This window comes from Lagenorhynchus albirostris, chromosome 5 (assembly GCF_949774975.1).
Source record: "Lagenorhynchus albirostris chromosome 5, mLagAlb1.1, whole genome shotgun sequence".
Lineage (NCBI taxonomy): Eukaryota > Metazoa > Chordata > Mammalia > Artiodactyla > Delphinidae > Lagenorhynchus > Lagenorhynchus albirostris.
In genome coordinates, this window is record NC_083099.1 from 68199787 (window position 1) to 68205731 (window position 5945).

Sequence of the window (5945 nt, forward strand, 5' to 3'; positions counted from 1 at the left end):
TCAGCTTTTGCTTGTCTGTAAAGGTTTTAATTTCTCCATCAAATCTGAATGAGATCCTTGCTGGGTAGAGTAATCTTGGTTGCAGGTTTTTCTCCTTCATCACTTTAAATATGTCCTGCCACTCCCTTCTGGCTTGCAGAGTTTCTGCTGAAAGATCAGCTGTTAACCTTATGGGGATTCCCTTGTGTGTTATTTGTTGTTTTTCCCTTGCTGCTTTTAATATGTTTTCTTTGTAATTAATTTTTGACAGTTTGATTAATATGTGTCTTGGCGTATTTCTCCTTGGATTTATCCTGTATGGGACTCTCTGTGCTTCCTGGATTTGATTAACTATTTCCTTTCCCATATTAGGAAAGTTTTCAACTATAATCTCTTCAAATATTTTCTCAGTCCTTTCTTTTTCTCTTCTTCTTCTGGAACCCCTATAATTCGAATGTTGGTGCGTTTAGTGTTTTCCCAGAGGTCTCTGAGACTGTCCTCAGTTCTTTTCCTTCTTTTTTCTTTATTCTGCTCTGCCGTAGTTATTTCCACTATTTTATCTTCCAGGTCACTTATCCATTCTTCTGCCTCAGTTATTCTGCTATTGATCCCATCTAGAGTATTTTTAATTTCATTTATTGTGTTGTTCATCATTGCTTGTTTCATCTTTAGTTCTTCTAGGTCCTTGTTAAATGTTTCTTGCATTTTGTCTATTCTATTTCCAAGATGTTGGATCATCTTTACTATCATTATTCTGAATTCTTTTTCTGGTAGACTGCCTATTTCCTCTTCATTTGTTAGGTCTGGTGGGTTTTTATCTTGCTCCTTCATCTGCTGTGTGTTTTTCTGTCTTCTCATTTTGCTTATCTTACTGTGTTTAGGGTCTCCTTTTTGCAGGCTGCACATTCGTAGTTCCCATTGTTTTTGGTGTCAGTCCCCAGTGGCTAAAGTTGGTTCTGTGGGTTGTGTAGGCTTCCTGGTAGAGGGGACTAGTGGCTGTGTTCTGGTGGATGAGGCTGGATCTTGTGTTTCTGGTGGGCAGGTCCACGTCTGGTGGTGTGTTTTGGGGTGTCTGTGGACTTATTATGGTTTTAGGCAGCCTCTCTGCTAATGGGTGGGGTTGTGTTCCTGTCTTGCTAGTTGTTTGGCATCAGGTGTCCAGCACTGTAGCTTGCTGGTGGTTGAGTGAAGCTGGGTGCTGGTGTTGAGATGGAGATCTCTGGGAGACTTTTGCCATTTGATATTATGTGGAGCTGGGAGGTCTCTTGTGAGCCAGTGTCCTGAAGTTGGCTCTCCCACCTCAGAGGCACAGCACTGACTCCTGGCTGCAGCACCAAGAGCCTTTCATCAACATGGCTCAGCATAAAAGGGAGAAAAAGAAGAAAGAAAGAAAGAAAGAAAGGAAGGAAGGAAGAAGGAAAGAAAGAAGGAAACAAAGAAAGGAGGGAGGGAGGAAGGAAAGAGGGAAGGAAGGAAAGAAAGAAGATAAAATATAGTAAAGATAAAGTAAAATAAAGTTATTCAAATAAAAAATAATTATTAAGAAAAAAAATTCTTTTAAAGAAAAGAAAAAAAAAAACGGGCAGATAGAATCCTAGGACAAATGGTGGAAGCAAAGCTATACAGACAAAATCTCACACAGAAGCATACACATACACACTCACAAAAAGAGGAAAAGGGGAAAAAATCATAAATCTTGCTCTCAAAGTCCACTTCCTCAATTTGGGATGATTCGTTGTCGATTCATGTATTCCACAGATGCAGGGTACATCAAGTTGATTGTGGAGCTTTAATCCGCTGCTTCTGAGGCTGCTGAGAGGGATTTCCCTTTCTTTTCTTTGTTCTCACAGGTCCCGGGGCTCAGCTTTGGATTTGGCCCCGCCTCTGCTAAAGGAGCAGCTGCTTAGGGGACTCTGGCTCACTCAGGCCAGGGGGAGGGAGGGTTACAGAGTGTGGGGTGAGCCTGCGGCAGCAGAGGCCAGAGTGCCGTTGCACCAGCCTGAGGCGCACGGTGCATTCTCCCGGGGAAGTTGTCCTTGGATCCCTGGACCCTGGCAGTGGCGGGCTGCACAGGCTCCCTGGAAAGGGGGTGTGGATAGTGACCTGTGATCGCACACAGGCTTCTTGGTGGCTGCAGAAGCAGCCTTAGTGTCTCATGCCCCTCTCTGGGGTCCACGCTGTTAGCCGCGGCTCGCGCCCGTCTCTGGAGCTCCTTTAAGCAGCGCTCTTAATCCCCTCTCCTCGCGCACCAGGAAACAAAGAGGGAAGAAAAAGTCTCTTGCCTCTTCGGCAGGTCCAGACTTTTCCCCAGACTCCCTCCCGGCTAGCCGTGGTGCACTAACCCCCTGCAGGGTGTGTTCACGCTGCCAATCCCCCCTGCGCTCTGACCGAAGCCTGAGCCTCAGCTCCCAGCCCCGCCCGCCCCGGCAGGTGAGCAGACAAGCCTCTCGGGCTGGTGAGTGCTGGTCGGCCCTGATCCTCTGTGAGGGAATCTCTCCGCTTTGTCCTCCGCACCCTGTTGCTGTGCTCTCCTCCACGGCCCCAAAGCTTCCCCCTCCGCCACCTGCAGTCTCTGCCCGCGAAGGGGCTTCCTAGTGTGTGGAAACCTTTCCTCATTCACAGCTCCCTCCCACTGGTGCAGGTCCCATCCCTATCCTTTGTCTCTGTTTATTCTTTTTTCTTTTGCCCTACCCAGGTACGTGGGGATTTCTTGCCTTTTGGGAGGTCTGAGGTCTTCTGCCAGCGTTCAGTAGGTGTTCTGTAGGAGTTGTTCCACGTGTAGATGTATTTCTGGTGTATCTGTGGGGAGGAAGGTGATCGCGTCTTACTCTTCCGCCATCTTCCTCTCGTCTCCTGCCATCTTCCCCTCGTCTCCTGCCATCTTCCCCTTGTTTCCTTCCACCCGTTTTTAGATTGGACTGTTTGTTTTTTTGATATTGAGCTTCATGAGTCACTCGTATATTTTGGAGATTAATCCTTTGTCAGTTGCTTCGTTTGCAAATATTTTTTCCCATTCTGAAGGTTGTCTTTTCGTCTTGTTTATGGTGTCCTTTGTTGTGCAAAAGCTTTTAAGTTTCATTAGGTCTCACTTGTTTATTTTTGTTTTTATTTTCATTTCTCTAGGAGGTGGGTCAAAAAGGATCTTGGTGTAATTTATATCATAGAATGTTCTTCCTATGTTTTCCTCTAAGAGTTTTATAGTGTCTGGCCTTACGTTTAGGTCTTTAATCCATTTTGTGTATGGTGTTAGGAAGTGTTCTAATTTCATTCTTTTACATGTAGCTGTCTAGTTTTCCCAATCTCAAGAAACAAGAAAAATCTCAAATAAACAACCTATCCTACACTTAAAGCAATTAGAGAAAGAAGAACATAAAACCCCAAGTTAACAGAAGGAAAGAAATCATAAAGATCAGAGCAGAAGTAAATGAAAAAGAAATGAAGGAAAAAATAGCAAGATCAATAAAACTAAAAGCTGGTTCTTTGTGAAGATAAACAAAATTGATAAACCATTAGCCGGACTCATCAAGAAAAAAAGGGAGAAGACTCAAATCAACAGAATTAGAAATGAAAAAGGAGAAGTAACAAATGACACTGCAGAAATGCAAAGGTTCATGAGGGATTACTACAAGCAACTATACGCCAATAAAATGGACAACCTGGAAGAAATGGAAAAATTCTTAGAGAAGTACAAACTTCTCGGACTGAACAAGGAAGAAATAGAAAATATGAACAGACCAATCACAAGCACTGAAAGTGAAACTGTGATTAAAAATCTTCCAACAAACAAAAGTCCAGGACCAGATGGCTTCACAGGTGAATTCTGTCAAACACTTAGAGAAGAGTTAACACCTACCCTTCTCAAACTCTTCCAAAATATAGCAGAGGCAGGAACACTCCCAAACTCATTCTACGAGGCCACCATCTCCATGATACCCAAACCAGACAAAGATGTCATAAGAAAAGAAAACTACAGGTCAATAACACTGATGAACGTAGATGCAAAAATCCTCAACAAAATACTAGCAAACAGAATCCAACAGCACATTAAAAGGACCATACACCATGATCAAGTGAGGTTTATCCCAGGAATGCAAGGATTCTTCAGTATATGCAAATCAGTCATTGTGTTACACCATATTAACAAATTGAAGGATAAAAACCATATGATAATTTCAATAGATGCAGAAAAATCTTTCAACAAAATTAAGTTGTTTTGTTTTTTTTTAAAGAGTTCAAAAGCCATTAAAAGTAAAAACAAATTTTAACACACCCTGTTGAAATTGGTGAATAAATAAGCTCCTTCAAGAATTAAATAATGCCATTTTCATACAAATGATACATTCAATAAACATTACTTTTATCTCTTAATTTTAAAAAAATATCTAATGTCCATCTGAGGAACATATTTTTAATCTAATTTTATCCCAAGGAGAAAGTCATTTGTTCTTATAGATTCAGGATTTACTCACATTGTTCCTATCATAATAAATAGTTTAATATAAACCATAAAACACATTGCTGATAAAAATGGATTAGAGTTTTTGAAAATATCTTTAAACAAATCATTAAAAAGTAATAAATATGAGAATTAAAACATAAATTCTATCAGAAAATTTCATGTTTTCTCTTCTCCAGTAAAATCAAAATATGATGTAGAGGCTGCTCTTTTCTAGCTTTATTTTAATCATCTTCTGATGTATTTTAAAAACATGGGAATCCAATAGAGGCGATTGTCTCAGATCTTGAAAATTATAAAAATTAAGAAAACTCCCCTCCAATCTTTTACAGTGCTCTACACAAGACACATTCATGTTTGTATGTAAAGAATAGAAGATATCAAATATCTACTGTGTTCCAGGTACTGAGCTAGACATTTTCTTATAATTTTCTGACAGTCCCATGATTGAGCTCATGGGGTTTGTCAGGTCCACAGTAGTGCACAGGAACAATGATTGGGTTACATTCACCAGGTTGCAGGGAATTAAAAGATTTATGACTTGCAATAAACTGTGGGAGGAAAGGCATGAATGTTACAAGACTTATGAGAAAAAACTAATCTTTATAAAAGTAATTTTTCTTTCTCTAGCAAACCTATAGCTTAAGTTAGATTTAGAGGATTAATCCTGATATTTTCTTTAGAGGATATTTTTTTCTGAGCTGGACTCCCCTACAGTGAGGTAGCGGTTTAAATTTAAAAAGATTAAATAACCCAGGAACTTCATCTCAACCTACTTAATTTCCTAGGATTTCTGGCCTGAATACTAGGCGGTTTTATAAATGTACAACAACCTAAGATCGTGGGAGGGTTTGAATCTATTTGTGCAGCAGCTAAGCAATGGAGTGCGAAAAGACCAGGATTTGGACTCAGAAGATGTAAAGTTAAGTCTTGGCTTCAACATAATTTTGTGAGTTTGGTTAAAACTCTTCCTTTTCCCAGATCTCAATTTACCTATTTGTATATGAGGAGATTGAGGATTATACTCGTCAGGACTTTTTCAGAAGCAAATGTCAGAAATTCAAGTTGAAGTGCATTAAGAAAATAAGAAATTTTTTGGTGCACATAACTGAAAAGTCCAGAGTTACCACTAGTTCTAGGTATGGCTGGATCTAGGGGCTGGAATTATGTTGTCAGGTTCTGTTTTTCTACATCTTGCTGCCCTACTTTCCTCATAGAGTTGGCTTTATTTATTCATTTATTTTTGGCTGTAGGCTTTACTCTTTTCATCTAGCAACTTCTAGAGAAAGAGAGTTTCCTTTCCTAATAATAATTACAATAAAAGGATGGAATCTCTTTGGTCCAACTTGTTTCATATGCTCTGCCTTAAATTAATCACAATTTATTTGTTTAACTTATTTACTAATTATTATTTGAACTCTACAATGGGATAGGTACTATGATCCTAGACATCTGTGATACAATGATGAACAAACATAAAAAATATGTAAATATATAAATACTCCACCTC